Genomic DNA, 19,578 nt, shown 5'->3' on the forward strand with positions numbered 1-19,578 from the left:
AGAAGAAACATCAGAAAATATTTCCTCATGGAAAGGATAGTGGACACATTCAACAGCCTCCCAGTAGAGGTGCTGAATGCAAAAGCATTCGAGAAAGCATGGAATAAGCACAGAGGGCTTTTAATTGAGAAGTGGGAAAAGGGAAAGCAAGAAATAAAATAGGATCCATAGCATTACAAAAAGAAGCAAAATTAGACAGACTAGACTAGCCATAATGTCCTGATCTGCCCTCAAATTCTGTACTTCTATGAATTCATAATGTGGCTGTTATAACTATTCAGTGTTCTTCAGGTCCAAGTGGATGGGTGGACAAAGCCTTAAGGCAAGCAGAAATACTCAGGTAAGTAAATTTCTAAACACTTAGGGGTAGATTTTGAAAAACTGCGCGATCGCGTACTTTTGTTTGCGCAGCAGGCGCAAACAAAAGTACGCTGGATTTTATAAGATACGCGCGTAGCCGCGCGTATCTTCTAAAATCCTGGATCGGTGCGCGCAAGGCTGCCGATTTTGGGCAGCCGGCGCGCACCGAGCAGCGCAGCCTGCCTCCGTTCCCTCCGAGGCCGCTCCAAAATCGGAGCGGCCTCAGAGGGAACGCTCTTTCGCCCTCCCCTCACCTTCCCCTCCCTTCCTCTACCTAACCCACCCCCCCGGCCCTATCTAACCCCCCCTACCTTTATCCATGGATTTACGCCTCCCGGAGGGAGACGTAAATCCACACGCGCCAGCGGGCTGCTGGCGTGCCGAGACCGGACCCGGGGGCGGTTCCGGAGGGCGCGGCCACGCCCCCGGAACGCCCCAGCCCGAAACCATGCCCCCGGCCCCGCCCCCGAAACGCCGCATCGTTTGGCCCCGCCCCCGACACGCCCCCTTCCGAAAACCCCGGGACCTACGCGCGTCCCAGGGTTCTGCGCGCGCCGGCGGCCTATGGAATTTACGGGCGGATTTACGCGAGCCGGGCTTTGAAAATCCGCCCGTTAGAGAAATGGGGGAAAAAGGGCAACATGTGGAAAGCTATTTACATTAATGCTCACAGTATGGGGAAATGTAGAAGCAACCTTGAAAGAGACTGGACTTGGATACCTTGGCAGTCACAGAGACATAGTACACACAGAACCATGACTGGGATATACAGTAGTTAAAGAAGCTAAGACCTCTCCTACATGGCAATGACTTCGGAACCGTCCTCCAGACCATAATCTTCTCCCAGATCGACTATTGTAACTCCCTTCTCCTGGGCCTACCTGCCTCCACCATCAAAACCCCTACAACTGCTACAGAATGCAACTGCCAGAATTCTCACCAATACACGCAAGAATGATCACATCTCTCCCATCCTAAGTAATCTACACTGGCTCTCTATTTCCTCAAGAATTCGCTACAAAAGCCTCTCACTAATTCACAAGTCCCTATACAACGAAAACATACAATGGCTACACGATTCCCTCCACTTCCATACATCCAGCAGACCCACCAGAACCGCCTACCAAGGAACACTCCACATATCATCCCCTAAACTTACTCATCTCTCCTCAACAAGGGAGCGAGCATTTTCAATAGCAGGTCCCGTCATATGGAATGCCATGCCACCCGACCTCCGCATCGAACCATCCACGCAGACGTTTAAGAAGCAGCTAAAAACATGGCTCTTCAAACAAGCCTTCGATTAAGCACCCTTCATGTTGTGTTAGTCTCTCCCCCCCTTATTGGACTTCCTACTATTGTTCGCCTCTCCATAACCTTACCTCCCGCTCTTTCACTGCTTCCCTGCCCCTCCCTGTCCTGCTTTATGCCCCTTGCCCTCACCCTAAACATGTGTTAAACATGCCTTGCAGCCCTAGTCTTCCTTCCTTTTCTACCTTCTTTCTACCTCGCGCCCATTATAATTTTTTCTCCTCCTTCTCCTCGCCTCTTAATATGATTGTAGCTTAGCGCAATACATATACATTGGTTTCCTTTCATGCTACCAATGTCCTATGTAAATATAAATGTAAAATGTCCTATGTAAATATAAATGGTTTGCATTATATTTCAGTTATGCTAGACCTCCTCACATCTTTGTTTCTTGTAATCCAATACTATATAATCACAATGTTTATTGTAAATGTTTCATATGCTATATCTGTTTATGTGTTACAAGGAACATTGTGAATATAAGGTAACTCAATATGTTATAATCTCAATGTTCCTTGTAAACAGATACGATGCGTAAACGGTTATCGGTATATAAAAACCACCAAATAAATAAATAAATAAATAAATCTAGTCAGGAAGGACAGTAGAAAAAGAGAGCAGCAGTGGTACTCTTAGGGCTTACAGGGAGAGAAGGTACTGTGGATTAATCTGTAAAGAGGGAATAAAACATTCATTTATGTTGGTGTGATATACAGACTTTCTTCATAGATTAATCTGGAAAGAGGGAATAGAACATCCATTTATACTGGTGCGATATACAGAACTCCTTTGCTGGGAGAAGAAATGAATAGATATTTAATTGAAGATATTCACAAACTTACTATGACAGGAGAGGTGCCATAGCTAGGTTATTTCAATCTACTGGATGTTGATTGGGACATTCCAGATGTGGTATCATTTAGAATCAAGGAAGTCCTGGATTGTCAGCAGGAAGAACTGTTCTGTTAACTGGTAGCAGAATTGACATGTGAGGGGGCAATGCTAGATCTGGTGATTACAAATAGAAATAGTATTTCTGATGTCATATTGGAGGGATTACCTGGGATACACTGATTACAGGATGGTATGGTTCAATATTAGATCACAGCCAGCTGCGATTCATTCAAAAACCATGAGCGTCCTAGAATTCAGGAAAATTAACTTTTTTTTTTTTTTTTTTTTAAGATGGGGGATTACTTGAAGGAAGGATTAACTGGATGGGAAAAACTATGGGAAGTAAAAGAGTGGTGGGCAAAACTAAAAGGAGATATTTGTTAGGAAAATAAATAAAAAAATTGGCCAAAAAAAGGTAAGGGAAAAAGTTAGTATTCAGAACTACAGCAGATAACGGAAAAAGAAAGACAGGTAACAATATCTGGAAAAACTAAGAGAAACTGGGAAAGCAGTCAGGAACGAGAAGGCACAAATGGAAGAAAAATAGCTACACAGTAAAAGAGGGAGGCAAGTCTAAGATATATTTGTGACAAGAGGAAGTGCAAAAATGGGATTCTAAGACCTGAAGTTAAAGGGGAGAATATGTAGAGGCTAAGGCCACAGAAAACTGTCACAATTAGGAATGGAGCTCAATTACAGAGATATTTTTTCAACTTATGATTGAAATGATTTGAAAAAGGGATATTTTTTCTTCATTGCTTTTCAGTTTTTATTTTTGAAAAAAGGATTTTTTTTACATGTTTTTTCTGGGTTATTATTAATACTTAGTTTATAGAGAGGAATTTTAGAAAGGAAAGGGTGGCCTTGCTATTTGATTTTTTTCTGTCCTTGATTTTCCCACTCCCACCCACCCCACCTTCCATCCTTAATATACAGACTAACCCACTAATTAGAAAGCTGGATTACACAGAATAACATGGCATTGGTTGGCAGAAAAACATAAGGAAGTAATTTAGATTGTTAGTTATTTGTGAAAACAGAAAACTTAAATAAAGTTCAGGAGGAGCATAATTAGTAATATCATAGCAAATCCTTCACGTAATTACTTTTAGTTGTCTGATCGTTTGTAGCCAATGCAGCAGGATACTTTACAGTCTACACACTAGACCAGGAGTGCACAAACCAGTCCTTGGGGACCACCAGCCAGTTGGGTTTTCAGCATACCCCTAATGAATATGCATGAAATTATATGCTAAGTAGTGCAGAGTAATAACTTGGCTTGCAAAAACTCAAGAGTGCACTAGAGTATAGGGAGTGAAATTCTTCTGTGCATGAATCAAGAGCAGGCTCTGGGGATAGCTGATGATCTCAAGGTAGCCAAACAGGTGGATAAGGTGACAGCAAAAGCCAGAAAGATGATTAGGTGCAAAGGGAGAAGAATGGTCAGTATAAAAAAAAGTAGGCGATTTTGTCCCTGGTGAGGCCTCGTTTGGAATATGGTATACAATTCTGGAGATCACCCCTTCAAAATGATATAAACTAGATGAAGTCAATCCAGAGGGTTGCCACTAAAATGGTCACTGGTCTTTGTTGTAAAAGGTATGGGGACAGACTTAAATATGTAAACATATATGCCTTGGAGGAAAGATGGGACAGGAGAAATATGACAGACATTTAAATACCTTCCAGGCATCAATACACAAGAGGAAAGGAAATTCTGGAACAACGTGTCATGAGATAAGGGTGAAAGAAGACTGACTGAGAAGTATTCTAAGGAAGTATTTCTTTACAGAAAGAGTGGTAGCTAAATGGTACAGCCTCACAGTGAAGGTGGAGACAAGAACCGTATCTGAATTCAAGAAAACATGGGACAAGCACAGGGGATGACAGAGGGAGTGGTAGGGATTGTATTGGATGAGCAAACAAGATGAGCCATATGATCTTTATCTGCTGTCATGTTTCTATGTTACAGGTCGATACTGTAACGTGCGGTTGAAGATTTCCCGTCTGTAACGTGCTGGGAGCGCACAATTCGGACGCGTAAGGCGATCCAGTCTCCAGTTTCACGTGTCCTTAGCGCTTCTTAAAACGCCTTGAGCGCTGAAATCGCACGGGCATTCATTCACTGCCGGCGGGGGCCGTGCATTCATCCAGGCAGAGGGAGCCGGAGGCCGCTTTCGCCGCCAGCTCCCTCTGCCTGGATGAATGCACGCCCACCCGGCCGCCTTGAGCGCCGAAATCGGGAGGAGAGAAGGGAGAAGGGACTACCGTAGCAGGCCCGAGCCTTGCTACTTTTTCGGGTTTTTTTTTTTTTTTGCTTCGGGAGGAGGAGACAGGACTGGGGCTGCACCGGAGACCGGATGGGGCCAGGGCAGGTGAGCGGGGAAAGTTTGCCGAGCATCGGGGAACATAACTGTCCACTTCCTGGTACCTGTCATTTCAAATGTCATTTGAAATGACATTTGAAATGACAGATACCAGCGCGGCAGTGAAGCGTTAGGCCCGCGAACCCAGGATACTGTATAGGCGCTCTATACAGTAAAATGGGTTGCGCGGGCCTAACGCTTGCCTAAGGCTTCGCAGCCGCGACATGCATTTGCATGCAATTTGAAGAGAGTATCGAGTGGTAGGTGAAGAGAACTGTGCGTGCGGGGAACGAGGGTGCGCCTGACCCTGCCGCACTGTTTCTACCGCGGCCTTAGAGTATCGATCTGTGAGGTAGACCTAAAATCAATTTTCAGAAGTCTGTATGTGCAAAGAGTTAACAAAACTAAAAGTAAATAAAGCAATGGGGCCAGATGGGCTACATTAGACATTATTAAGGGAACTTGGAGAAGTTCTGGTGGCTCCATTTTCTGACTTTTTCAATGTTTCTACAGAGTTGGGAGTAGTTCCAGAGGTCTGAAGACAGGTAGATGTGGTTCTTCATTACAAAAGTAGAAGTAAGGAGGAGTCTAAGAACTATAGGCCAGTTAAGGTGACCTTGGTGGTAAGTATATTAATGTAACTGCTGCTAAAACAGAGGTCAGTGTAGTTTCTGGAATCCAACAGATTACAAGATCCAAAGTAGCATAGTTTTACTAAAGGTAAAGATCTTAGTCAAATCTAATCAATGTATTTGACTGAGTGACTAGAGAGTTAGATCATGGGAGAATGTTAAATGTAATGTACTTAGATTTCAGTAAGACCTCTGAAATGGTTCTGCATATGCAACTTATACATAAAACTGAGCATCCTAGGTATGGGCCTTAAAGTGACTGATGGGGTTAGAAACTGGCGGACTGGGAGCAACAAAGTTTAGTGGTAAATGAAGCTCACGCCGAGGAAAGGGGGTTACCAGTGATGTACCACAGGGATTGGTCCTCTATTAAGTTCTATTCAACATTTTTGTTAGCTATATTGTGGAAGGGTTATCAGGAAAGGTTTGCCTTGTTGAAGAGGATACCAAAATCTGTGAAAGAATAGATACCCTGGAAGGTACAGGGAACATGAGGCGATATCTAGTAAAGTTTGAGGATTGCTCTAGAGCCTGTAGTTAAGATTTAATGCTAAAAAATACAGGTTCATGTACTTGGATTGCAAAAAACCAAGGGAACAGTACAGTATAGGGGATGAAGCTCTTATATGCATAAAACAAGAGCGGGATCTGGGGGTGCTTGAATTTGATGATCTTAAAAGTGGCCAAATAAGTAGATAAGTTTTTATTTGATTTATATTCTGCTTTTCAGCCACTTCAAAGCAGATTTCATTCAAGTACTGTAGGTATTTCCCTATCCTCAGAAGGCTTACCATCTGTTGATATCTGGATCACAAGTGCAGAAAGGGGAAAATACTTCAGCCGATTAAATTAATAATTTGATTCGTTGAGAAGAAACTTCATGAACTGCTGGAATTGCTAACTACTAGAGAACGTAGCATGATTTGTCTTTTTCCATTTTAAATATGCCAGCCGGCAGGTGTCATTCCTTCCTGACCATAATTCAAGTTTAAGATCCCTTTCCCTTGAAGGGTAGGGAAAATAGAATGCAGCCCCAGCATAAATTGGGCAAAATGGAAACAGTTCCCCAGGTCAAAAATCCTGCAAAAAAACTCAGTAGGTCAAAAATCCTCAAACCGTAATTCAAACTCTTAAAAGTATTCAAGTATCTTATTTATTTATTTATTTATTTGTTTATTTAAACATTTTGAGTTTTTTCTCAAAAATCCATTAATTTTTTTTACTCTTGTTGTGTCTGTTTGCTCAGGCAAAACGATCTCTGATACAGCCTTTCTGGATGCCAGGGAAACCCCCTTCATTCCAGACTGCTCAATCTTCTTCAAAAGTATATTCAAAGGAGCAAAATCTTATCCTCCTTCAAATAAAGAGCTCCTACTCCTTTTCTTTTCCTTCCTGGGTCAGCTGTCAGGGAGGAAGACCCTTTTCAATCCTTGCAGTAACTCTTAACCCTCGGACTTCTAAGCATGCTCCAGAGGGTTTTACACCCCACTAAAAACGCCCACAAAGAGGTGGGGCCATCCATGGCCAGGAGAGGGCTCTGAAAAGCAAAAAGCAAAAACCTCCCACTCCCCATTCTAAAAGAATCTAGATAGCTATTAGTAACAGGGAAAGCCAGATCACAATAAATATCCAAATGTACCACTTACTATTCATCCACAAATTCCCCATACTTGCATGCCTGCCATAAAACCTAGAGCACACAATGCCAACCTTTAGAAAATAAAGACCTTAAGCCTCTCACTCACAACAAAGCCGAGTTAAGGCATAAGAGCTAAGTTACAAACTCTACATTGTTTCTCTCCTTTGAAAATCTGTCCAAAGAGCCAGGGCCATTGGTGATGAAAAGAAAGGCCCTTTTTCCCTTCTCTGCACCATACTTAATGGGCAACTTCACATTTTCAATATGCACTTCTCCACCACAAACTTTCACTTGCTAAGGAGAATCAATTGTATTTACCACTAGTCTCTCCTAAGCAATGCACCAACTCAGTCTCTTTCATGTCCCATTCCTTGATTCCTACACTTCATTAATCACTATGTTTTCATAAGTTTTAGCTCAAGTTACGGTGCAAGGGTATTAGGCACCCTAGGTGAACCCGGAGCCTTGTGTTCCCCCTCAGCTGAGATTTTGATAATTAAACTCAACAGTCATAGTGACACATAATTGGATATTATATCTTGCAATAGAATTGGTCCTATTGGACATCACTAACAGTTTTCACCTTCATGCGGACCAAGGTGGTGACTCCCTCCTTGGCTGCCTTCAATACTGTTGATCTTCAACTCCTGATTCAATACTTAAAGGACATTGGCATTGATGGCACTATACTAAAGTGATTTGAATCATTTCTTTCCAACAGAACACAATCAACTACATTGGCCAACAAACTGTTCTACCCTAGAGAACTCATCTATGGAGTACCCCAGGACTCCGTTTTCTCTCCGATACTGTCAATTCCTGTAAATTACACCAGAGGTACCTGTTCATAGTAACAGAGCACGTACACATGCTAAAATGTATTAATTGGCTATAAGGTAATGGGTGGGCATTTGCAGACATATGTTGATTGGCTGAACGAAACCCTTAAATTGCTGAACAGATCTTTGATCAGGCTTAGAATTATATACCACTTGTTTTGTGTTGCTTCTGCTCCTGGAGGAACCACGCCTTCCTCCATAAATAAACCTCTCACTTTTATGAGCTTTTAGAGCTGGTTTTTATGGAGTCAATTAGTCAGGGGGGGTCAGCCTTTTTACATGTTCAAAATGTACATGCATCCAATCTTCAAACTCATCCATTCCTTCAACATCAAATGCCACCTACCGTGTTTCTCCGATAATAACACAGGTCTTATATTCTTTTTTAGCTCCAAAAAAATGGCTAGGGCTTATTTTCAGAGGAAACACGGTACTATCACATGGCCGATTGGGCCAATTTTATTTTGGCTGCCCCCACCCCCTTCAAATTTGATTAATTACAACGGGGTTGTAAAAAACAGACCACCCATTGCTCCTACCATATGACAGAGGCTGGCCAATGGTACCGATAGCCTGTCACATGGAAAGGGCAAAGGGCCATAGGTGCCATTTGGATTACTGGCAGCCAATGGCCCGAAAGCAGAAGATCGCTCCCGGGACCCCCGCTGGACCACAAGGGAATTTCGGCAAGTTTTTTTTTTTGGGGGGGGGGGGGAATGCAATGAACTACATTTGAAGGGATGGGTGGGTTTATGTTTTTTTCTTTTTTCTTTTTACAACCTCCCGTCTGCCCCCCCTCCCGGACTTTCGGCAAGTCTTGGGGTGGAACCGCACGTCTACTTAAAAGCTAGGGCTTATTTTTGGAGTAGGGTTTATTATTGGAGAAACACGGTATTTACGGATGATGTCCAACTCTGCATCAAAATGGGATCTGACCAAACTTCATCCGTTACCAACCTCAACAACTGTCTTACAGAGGTAGTTCAATGGCTTAGTACAGGGAGTCTCAATCCAGTCATCAGAACACATTTAGCCAGTCAGGTATTCAGGATATCCATAATGAATATGCATGAGATAGATCTGCATACAATGCCTCAAACTTAGAATAAACCTCTCAAAATCTAAACTCCTCTGGCTCAGCTGCCAAGGTTATCCTCTAGATTTGCTTCCCTCACTAGCAGGTACCCCCTTACATCCTAAGAAGTCACTACAAAGTCTAGGGATCCAACTTAACTAAAACCTCACAATCGAACTTCAGATTACTAAAGTTGTAAGGTCCTCCTTCATGTATATGTATCAAATCCATCAATTTCGTAGGTTCCTTAAACACAAACTTGCCACAATAATCCAGCTGAATCGACTACTGCAACTCACAATACAATACAAAGCACTTCCAACTCCAATAACAGTAAAGGGGCAAAAACAAGTGACCACATTAAACCTATTCTACATCCACTTCACTTGCTTCCAGTCAAAAGGAGGATAACATTTAAAACAATCTGCTTTGTCTTCAAATACTTGAATAAACAGGCCAAGTATGTCTCCCAACTTCTTTCTCCTTATACTCCCTCAATTGAACGCTGGTCTTCCTCCTCCTCTGACCTCGATCAGATCTCCTGGACAAGACTTAATATTTTCAGCTATTACACTCCAAAAATTTGGAACAAAAAGTACCATTAATCCCGTGCCTGAAACCATGCTACCTTAAGGTAAAAAAAAACGAAAAAAAAAAATGAAAAAACCCCCCACAAGGCATGGCTTTTCAGTGAGGCCTTCCAATCAGAGACTCACAGCTATCTGAACTCTCAACTACGAACTTTGCTATACACAACAGGGGCATGACTGGGACTTTGCTATACAACAGTGGTTCCCACTACACCATAGTAGGTGGGTCTGTAGGAAATGCAGCTGCTCAGAAAAAGTGAGCTCTGAACTAAGATGGCCCAAGGAAAGGGGAGGAGTGAAGGGAATTCCCCATATCAAAAGCCTGTCTGTGCTGCTACGGTGGTCCCATTCTACAGCAGCAGCAAAAGGCCTGCAGGCTGCCACGGTGGCTGAAGAGATCAGAAGAGAGGGGAAGGCCCAGAGTGTGAATGTGTGTGTGAATGAGAAAGAGCCTGCATATGTGTGTGTGAGCCTGTAAAAGTAAGAACTTGTATATGTATGTGTGAGAGAGAAAAATGTGTGTATGTGTAAGATAACCCTTGAGAAAGAATGTATGTGGGAGAGTTGGAGCCTATGTATGTGTGCGAGAGAGGGAACTTGTGGGGTTGAAAGCGTGTGTGTAGTGTGTGTGTGTGTGTCTAAGGTAGCCTGTGGGTTTGAGATCATATGTATGTGTGTGTGTGTGTGTGAGAGAGAGAGAGAGAATATGTGTGTGGGGGGGAGCCTGTGATAGTGAGAGCCTGCACTTGAGTGTGTGTCTGTGTGAGGGAGCCTGTGGGAGAGAGTGTGTGTAACAGTGTGTGTGAGACTGTGGAATCTAGAGCATATGTGAGTGTGTGTGTGCGAGAAAGATTGGGGAGTGAGTGTAAGAATGAACATGTGTGGTTCCAGAATGTATGTATATGACAGAGAGAGAGGATAAAGTTTATGTGCCCCCCACTCTCCCCCCCCCCCAGCACTAATTCAAAAGACCTCAGGATGACTAGAAATCAAACGTTCCCAGGCATAGAGAGTGGAGGATTTTTTTTTATTCCTATTACTTTTAATTATTATTTGATGTGTCTGGTTGTTTTGAAATATTTTATTGTTGTTTGGCAAATTTTTTAAAAATTCTGAGTTTTTATTTATGTTTTTCTATTTGTCAGCTGCTTTGAAATATTTATTCTTTTTATTAGTATGGTTTTACTGTTATGATTGATGTTGTCTTTTTCTTGTTGGTATTGTTTGATGTTTTATGAGGAATGGTAATACTGTGTTTCCACTGCATACAAAATCTGGCTTCTTGAAGTTTCAAGTTCAGTTTGTCTGTATGTTTGTGTTTCTACTTTGTGGTCTCTTTATTCTGCATTTGGTGAAGCTCTGTCTGTGTGACAAAGGTGAAATATCCTGATAGTGTGTAGTTTATATGTAGGGTCTACAGCAACCTGATTTTTTATGTTGTCCTAAAATGAGGCGTATTGGTGTTTTAGGCTCTTGTGTAATATTTGTGTCTGGTTGTGACTGTGTTTGACAGTTAGCGTGTTATGGTGTGGCAGGTTTTCTATAGATACTGAGTACATTTTTTGCAACATTTTGTATTATCCAATGTTCCTGGTGGTGAAGGGAGTTTGTGTTACTATTATGGATGTGACATCAGAATTTGAATATTATTTTTCTATGGTGAGCGGTAAGGGGAAATGTCCTTATTCTGCTCTGCACACTTTATTGCAGGAGTTTCTGTGAATGCAGGGTATTGCAGAATTTGAGGTAAAGGTTTTATACTGGGATTCTGTCTTATCCTGTATAGATTCCAGACTTCACTCCCATATAGAAGAACTTTTATTGATTGATCCTCTTGAATAATTTTAGTGATAGTTTTATTAGATGGTTGAAACTGGCCAGGGGTTTCTTCCCTCTAGAGACAGTGACATGCACGCCCAGAATCTTGCAACAATGGTACAAAATGTTTGTAGTGGTGCCTCTCACTTTATGAGCAGGGATGTCCTGTCTCTGTGTGCATGGAATTTGATAAGAGGCAGATGTGGAGAAAGCCATTGGACTCCTACCAAGATTGAACTAACAAGGCAGTTATCCAATCACAGGCGATTTTCCTAAATAAATAAACAAATAAATAAATAATAAAAAAAACCAAACACCATGCATGTATGTAGGGGGAGGGAGAAAAGGAATATGCGAAGCAATCTTCTCCACCTCTTCCTTTTAGTGATGTGAACCTGCCTCAAATATCCTTCCTCCCCCACCAGACTCTCTCTTTCTGCTCCATAGTCCATCCCAACCAGTCTCATCCCCACAAGTCTCTCTCTCTTCCTCCACCAGTAGAGCCCTGCCAGTCACGATCTGTCTTCCTCCAACAGTTCATCCCCATCAGTTGCTATCTCTCGCCACCAGTCCATCTCCCTCCCTCCACCAGCAGTCCATTTCCGCCAGTCTCTCTCTCTCCATCAGTCCATCCCTGCCAGTCTCTTGGCCTCCCCTCCCTCCACCAGTCCATCCTGGTCAGTATCTCTCCCTACCTCCACCAGTCCCATCCTTGCTATTCTGTTTCTCTCTCCCACCCTGCCATTCTCTCTCTCCCCCTCAGTCGCTCCAGATCCAGTCAGATTCAGATGTAAGAATCTAAGATTTGATATAATATGGAGAGGGAAATTGTATTCCCAAAAATATTAAAAACAATTAATCAATATATGTAAATAAGGAGAAAGGTATCATAAGTAAAGTGCCTACTATTGTCAATCCACCGTCTCCCGCCCACATAGGGCCACAAACGGTATCAGCTCTTATGGCACCATTAGTTGTAATCACGTACCCACTCTCTTATACATATATATTTTTGTTTTTATTTTTATTCTTAATCTTTTATATTATTTTATCTATGAAATCTCTAAAATTACTCAGGTATAAAGATATTTTTCTTCCACAAGGTACTTAGCTCAATCACTGGAGAATCGGTATCATATTTTCCGCTACTGTATCATAAATCATAGGTTGTTCCCAACACGGACCATGTTTCGGCTAAAAATAGCCTTCATCAGGGGATTTTCTTTCATCTAAATATTACAGCCTCGCCGCAATCCCTTCGTATCTCCATACCCTAAAGCAACGAATTACATAATTCATAACCAGCTTAAAATCACCACCACATAATAGTACCACAATCAAACATTCACACACAAGAGAAAAAATATCACCAAAACAACTGAATAACTATATAGCAAACCGGCAGCCCAATAATCATGAACACAAACAATTTCTTACCTTATGCGGAGCACAAAAAACTCTCAAGACAGGGCGAACTTTCCAATGCTGGTTTATCAATGGCGCCAAAACGCTCGATGTTGCCCAGCCTTTCTTTTCGATTTAAAACCCAACCTAACCGGAAATTGTACGTCACTATTCATGTCAGTCCCACAGCCTATTTAGCCAATCAAGAAGCCAAAGCATTCAGTATTGCCCAACCTTTCTATTCACTTTAAAGCCCAGTCAAACCCAAAATTCTACGTCATCACCTCCTGTCAATCAAACAACATATTTGGCCAATCAGAACACTGACCAGTCCAATTTCTTGTTCAGCCCCTTAGGTGCCACAGATGCACCGTCACGAGTCTCTATTGTTGAAGCCTAATAATAAGAAGAAGAATTTGGATAATCAGACTAATCGCCCAGTATGCGTGTTGCCCTTTTCCCCCTTCTATTTATCGTTTTCAGAATAGTATTATCCAGATAATTTCTTTAATCTTCTCTCCTATCTCATGCTTATCCTGCTCCTGTATAAAAGTTATGTTTCTCATATTTAACTTGGTTCCTTGTAAAGGCTATGCTTAACTGACAGTTTCCTGTCAGAGTTACACAAGTTATGTGTAAACAGATACGATGTGCAAATGGATGTCAGTATATAAAAATGCAAAACAAATAAAATAAATAAAAATAAATAGTATAAAAAAGCACTGGCACGTCCTTGGGTTACATGATGTCTTTTCTGAGTTACCGATTTTTGCTCTAAAACGTGGTAAGAACATACGAGACATAGTTTTTGAAGAGACTCGTGACGGTGCATCTGTGTGCTCTACTAAACTTGGGCATTTTCCATGCGGTATATGCTCGGTTTCTGAACAATCCTTCTCAGGAGCTATTCTTCCCCATTTTAAGGTGGGTACATTTCATTTACTAGTAAACACTAATTGTGCTTCAATAGGAGTTATATACGGTTTATGGTGCCCTTGTCCATTACTGTATATAGGAAAAACTAAAAGATGTTTACGTACACGGATGACTGAGCACCGTAGTGCGATTGTCAGAAATCGCTTAGAGGCACCTTTGGTACAACACTGTTTAGATCAGCGGCATGTTTTTGAGGATTTAAAAATTTGCTGTAACTGAGCAACCAAAACCCTTTTCTCGGGGAGGGGATTTTGACAGACATCTGTTACAGCGTGAACTTAGATGGATTTATTGGTTTGATACTGTGGCGCCTAAGGGGCTGAACAAGAAATTGGACTGGTCAGTGTTCTGATTGGCCAAATATGTTGTTTGATTGACAGGAGGTGATGACGTAGAATTTCGGGTTTGACTGGGCTTTAAAGTGAATAGAAAGGTTGGGCAATACTGAGCGCTTTGGCTTCTTGATTGGCTAAATATGCTGTGGGACTGACATGAATAGTGACGTACAATTTCCGGTTAGGTTGGGTTTTAAATCGAAAAGAAAGGCTGGGCAACATCGAGCGTTTTGGCGCCATTGATAAACCAGCATTGGAAAGTTCGCCCTGTCTTGAGAGTTTTTTGTGCTCCGCATAAGGTAAGAAATTGTTTGTGTTCATGATTATTGGGCTGCCGGTTTGCTATATAGTTATTCAGTTGTTTTGGTGATATATTTTCTCTTGTGTGTGAATGTTTGATTGTGGTACTATTATGTGGTGGTGATTTTAAGCTGGTTATGAATTATGTAATTCGTTGCTTTAGGGTATGGAGATACGAAGGGATCGCGGCGAGGCTGTAATATTTGGATGAAAGAAAATCCCCTGATGAAGGCTATTTTTAGCCGAAACATGGTCCGTGTTGGGAACAACCTATAATTTATGATACAGTAGCGGAAAATATGATACCGATACGCCAGTGATTGAGCTAAGTATCTTGTGGAAGAAAAATATCTTTATACCTGAGCAATTTTAGAGATTTCATAGATAAAATAATATAAAAGATTAAGAATAAAAATAAAAACAAAAATATATATGTATAAGAGAGTGGGTACGTGATTACAACTAATGGTGCCATAAGAGCTGATACCGTTTGTGGCCCTATGTGGGCGGGAGACGGTGGATTGACACTAGTAGGCACTTTACTTATGATACCTTACTCCTTATTTACATATATTGATTACCGTATTTTTCGGACTATAAGGCACACCGGATTATAAGGCGCATTATCAATGAGCGCCTGCTAAGGCGTCCAGGTTCATATATAAGCCGCACCGGATTATAAGGCGCAGCAGTGGCGTAGCGAGGGGTGGGCGGCCGCCAAGAAAAAAATCGCGTTTAAACGCACTGATGCTCCTCCTCCTTCCTGTCTGTGCATCCCCGGAAGTAAACGTTGCTGGAGCCGCGTGGGCAGGAAGGAGGGGAAGCATCAGTGTGTGCAGACGTGGAGCAGCACTTGCGTTTACGGACCGCTGCGAATCTCAAGTCGCAGCGGCCCGAGAAGAAGAGGAGGCCCGGTAGCAGGGCCACTGCAGAGCCCATCCTGCGGCGACCCGCGAAGAGGAGGCCTAGAGGTGAGTGAGAGCCTGTGCTTGAGCAAGACAGCATGTGGGAGTGAGAGACTGAGTATATGAATGATTGTATGAGACACAGCATGTGACAGTGAGAGCCTGTGTGTGTGTGAGAGAGAGAAATGCATGTGAGAATGAGAACCTGTGTGTTTGAGGGAAGAAGTTGGAGAGAAAAGAAACAAAAAAAAAAGACAATATAAAAGGAGTGGCAGCAGAAAAATTCATATATAAGGCGCACTTCCGATTTCTGAGAAAATCGTAGATTTTTATGTGCGCCTTATAGTCCGAAAAATACGGTAATTGTTTTTAATATTTTTAGGAATACAATTTCCCTCTCCATATTATATCATTTATATATTGGGAGAGGAGGTTTGACTTCTGTGTTGTGATTGGTATATCAGAATCTAACATTTTCCATACTGGGTCAGATCCAAAAGTCCATCAGGCCTAGTATCTGCTTTCCAATGGTGGCCAATGCAGGTCACAAATACTTAGCAGGATCCCAAGGGGTAGACTGCTTGTAATTACACCACATACGTTACTGAACACAAGTACATTATTGCAGACTTACCGCTGTGCTTTGCAACTATATGTATTCATTTTATATTAGTAAGCATTATTTAATGCTTTATATATTATGAATGAGTCTGGTGTGCATAATATAATGTAATAAATAAATAACTTTTCTATATATGCCATACAACTGTGGTTAAAAATTAAACAGAACCATGTGGGGGACTGTGGAAATTGTGGAGGTTGAAAAGGGGTCCACACTTCCAAAAAGGTTGGGAATCTGCTATATACAAATGGGATTCCTATCCTGGAAACCTCTAGTCTGTGCTCCAAGGAGCTTACAATCTAGTCAAGACAGAGACAAATAAGCATTTGGGGAGAAGGAAGGAAAACATTTAAAGTATCAAAGGAGGATTAATAAGTGAAGTTTAATTAAAATGGATCCTGTCTTCATCTCATTACCATGTACTCTGTGAAGTAACATAAAAACCTTGCAATAAACACACTCAGTGTATGTGTAGCACACTTCCTACTAGGAAAACAGAAAAAGCCAGACTGCTACAGATCCTTACACAGAAACTACATGCAGACCCCATCCCGTTCTGGTCCTGAGCCCTGGGGGCACTCGGGGAGGGCTACGCACCATGCAAGGTTCCATGACCATCCCAGGGTTCCCGCACAGGGGGGGGGGAAGAACACAAGTTTTCAAGGCCCTTAGGATTTACTCACTCTGGGGGATCTTCTGCACACCAGTCAGTCACACCAAAAATCACGCCTCAGTCCAGCACTGTTGTTCAACGAAAAACTTTACTGACAAGACTGGTGGCAAAACACAAAGTTCAAAAAATCAGCACACATAGGATAGCGCACCAATACTGTAACAAAAGTCCACAGCACAAACACAAAAATCATAGTCTCTTTCCAACTCTCCCTCAAACAGGTCAGCTCTTCGTGGAAGGTACCCTCTTCTACCCTGGTCCCTCCCAGTACCTGACTGACAGCTGTAATCCTTCCCTTTGCAAATATTTTTTTCTTTCTTTGATCCCTCAATGGAGTCATGGCACCTCCCAGTAAGCTGGTCCACCAAACTCTGCAAGAATCTTCTCTCCCCTGTATAGCTCTCCCAGGAACTTCCACCCTGGAATTCTCCTCTAACTCAACTTCTCTAAGACCTTCTCAGCAAGAGCAATGGGAGAGGACGCTAAGACTACCAGGAGTCCAGGGCTTGGAATCCTTACTCCTCCTCAGCAGTTCACCTTCTTGGGAGCAGAGATTTTTAATACTGCTACTTTACTCCTCCCGAATGGGGAATGGTGTTCCTCTGTCGCACTGACCCTACCCTGACATCAAAGAGCTGTCTGGTGAGACCCCAGACATACTGAAGGTACTCAAGACCAGCTAAAGCCACATTTTGCATGCTTGTAAGGGGCAGAAACATATTAACAGAATACCTCACTTCAGTCACACACACACGTAGCGCCCCCTTGTGTCAGCAACTAGATAGCCCTAGGTCCTTGTGTAGAGCCCTCACATCCCTCTCTGCCCCTCCCAACCTGGAAGGCTTGGATTGCACTCTTTATCCTATTTAGTGCAGCCATTTTAGTATCCTGGGTGGTCAGCTTTAGATAGTCTATCAGTGAGGATGTCTTTTTACAACTCTCTGGTAAGGCCTTCCAGCATCATCATGCACCATAAATTTGAAGAGAACCTTCATCGTGCACTCCTCTTCTATTAGTTAGAGAGATTTTAGGCCAGCATCCCCTTCGGGGCTCTCAATTCAAAGGACTGAAAACCCGGAAGATCCACTCTCCTTCTCTAGGTGAGCAAGAACAGCGACAGCTTGTTTTGAGAGAGATTTTGATGGCTGAAGAAGTATCCAGTTTTTCATTAAGAAATTTATTTTGAACAATTATTTCGTGTGGAGATTTTTTCTGACTCACCCCTCCCCCAGGGAATCCAAAGCCGAAATAGTCTGGTCCCCTTTTTCTAATGACTTTTCCTGCAAAAGAAGTCCCCAACAACAAAACTAAGAAGATCATCAAGATGGAGAGACCTCAATCGGATCTCCGCTTATGGGACCAGGATAGGCTGGGTGTCCAAGAATAAAATAGATTCAGGAAGGACTGTTTTCTCTGTGATTGAGGGAGACCCCTCCAATAGGATTCCTCTTTAGCCACTGGGTGCACTTACCACCACCATGGGAAGTTTCACCCACAAGCCTGAAATAAAGGACACCTACCTAAAAAGGAACTCGCATCTGTACATCTGAAGTCAGCTATAACTTCAATATTATGGACAAATTGGACTTTAACTTATGTGTTGCAAAATCAGTAAACTTTATTTTAACACCCAGAGCCTGGTCCTGCCTGATAAGTAATATATCAAATACAAAACCTGTGTATATATAGTATTTTATCGATTTTTATTTTAACAATATCAAAAGACAATTCACTAAAAAACTTTGTTAATATAATGTCATACACAATATAACATACCTACAAATCATTCATACTCATCATAAAGACATTACAGATGACAAATTCCACATTTAGCAGATTACAAACCATGTGGAATGTTTAATGAATTGTCTTTTGATATTGTTAAAATAAAAAAAAACGATAAAATACTATATATACACAGGTTTTGTATTTGATTTATTACCTATTGTTAGTATTTCCTGTATAAAAAACCCTTGCTGTGTATGTATTTGACCTGCCTTGGAATGCAGCTACTTACATCACATGGGGAATATCACACCATTGTCTGGGCCATAAGCAAAAGCTTCCCCCACAGAAAGAGTCTACCCTGGGATAGGGAGTTAAGCATGGGAGTAGGTGCTAGCCAGATGTATGCCCTGAAGAGAACAAATAAGTTTGTGTGCCCTTGGGACCTAGCCTCCCCCTGCCCCACATGTAAGGGTTACACACAGAATACAGACAAATCCTAACCAAATACCACAAGCTAGAAACAAATCTGCAGACAAAAAGTGAATTCTTCTTTGTTCTGTCATTCATTCCAGCCACACCCATTCCCCTTCTATTCCCTGTTACTACCTAGGAGGAGAGAGGAAACATCAGAAGGGAAGAGGCTGGATTAGGGAGAAAAGTAGCGCTTTTCTACTTTGTCAGCTCCAGCCTCACCCCTTCCCCTCCTGTTTCCCGTACTACAGGCTAAACCCTGGAAACAAAGCTGAAAGTTCAGGTCCTATCAGAGGTATAGACACTAAGAGAGTCTACACTTCAAAAGAAACATAAAACCTAAAAACACAAAAATAAACAAAGTCATCGTACACCGAAAAATGTGATGGCAAAGTGATTAAAACAGCTAATAGTTCTGGAACTTTATGTGGCTGTCAAGACCACAGGAAGTTTTGCTGTAGCTGCTGCTCTTTGCAGCCCCCAGAAACTTATGCCTTCCTAGGCAATCACCTAATCTTCCTAATCTTTGGTGGAGGTCCTGCTCCTTAGAACCCTCAACTAATGTTTACATGATGGAAATTTAGAAGACTTGATAGACAGAGGGAAGGGGATGGACATCAGGCATTTTGCAAGATTCTGAACCAGACTGACAATGTATCAAAAGGCCTTGCAGGTCTATG

At 42.1% G+C, this 19,578-nt stretch overlaps 1 protein-coding gene across 3 annotated transcripts in view; it reads right to left on the reverse strand.

Moving 5' to 3' along the window:
* The window catches only part of TCEA1 (transcription elongation factor A1), a 174,820-nt gene that overhangs the window by 131,936 nt on the left and 23,306 nt on the right, over positions 1-19,578 (reverse strand). Inside the window, exon 3 of one of the 3 annotated variants that reach the window (XM_029591277.1) lies at positions 16,710-16,799. The exons of the other annotated variants lie outside the window; for them this stretch is intronic. The gene's annotated coding sequence lies outside the window, so the exon portion shown is untranslated. The remainder of the gene's footprint in view (positions 1-16,709; positions 16,800-19,578) is intronic. 3 annotated transcript variants of the gene reach the window in all.

Source organism: Rhinatrema bivittatum, chromosome 2 (assembly GCF_901001135.1).
Source record: "Rhinatrema bivittatum chromosome 2, aRhiBiv1.1, whole genome shotgun sequence".
NCBI lineage: Eukaryota > Metazoa > Chordata > Amphibia > Gymnophiona > Rhinatrematidae > Rhinatrema > Rhinatrema bivittatum.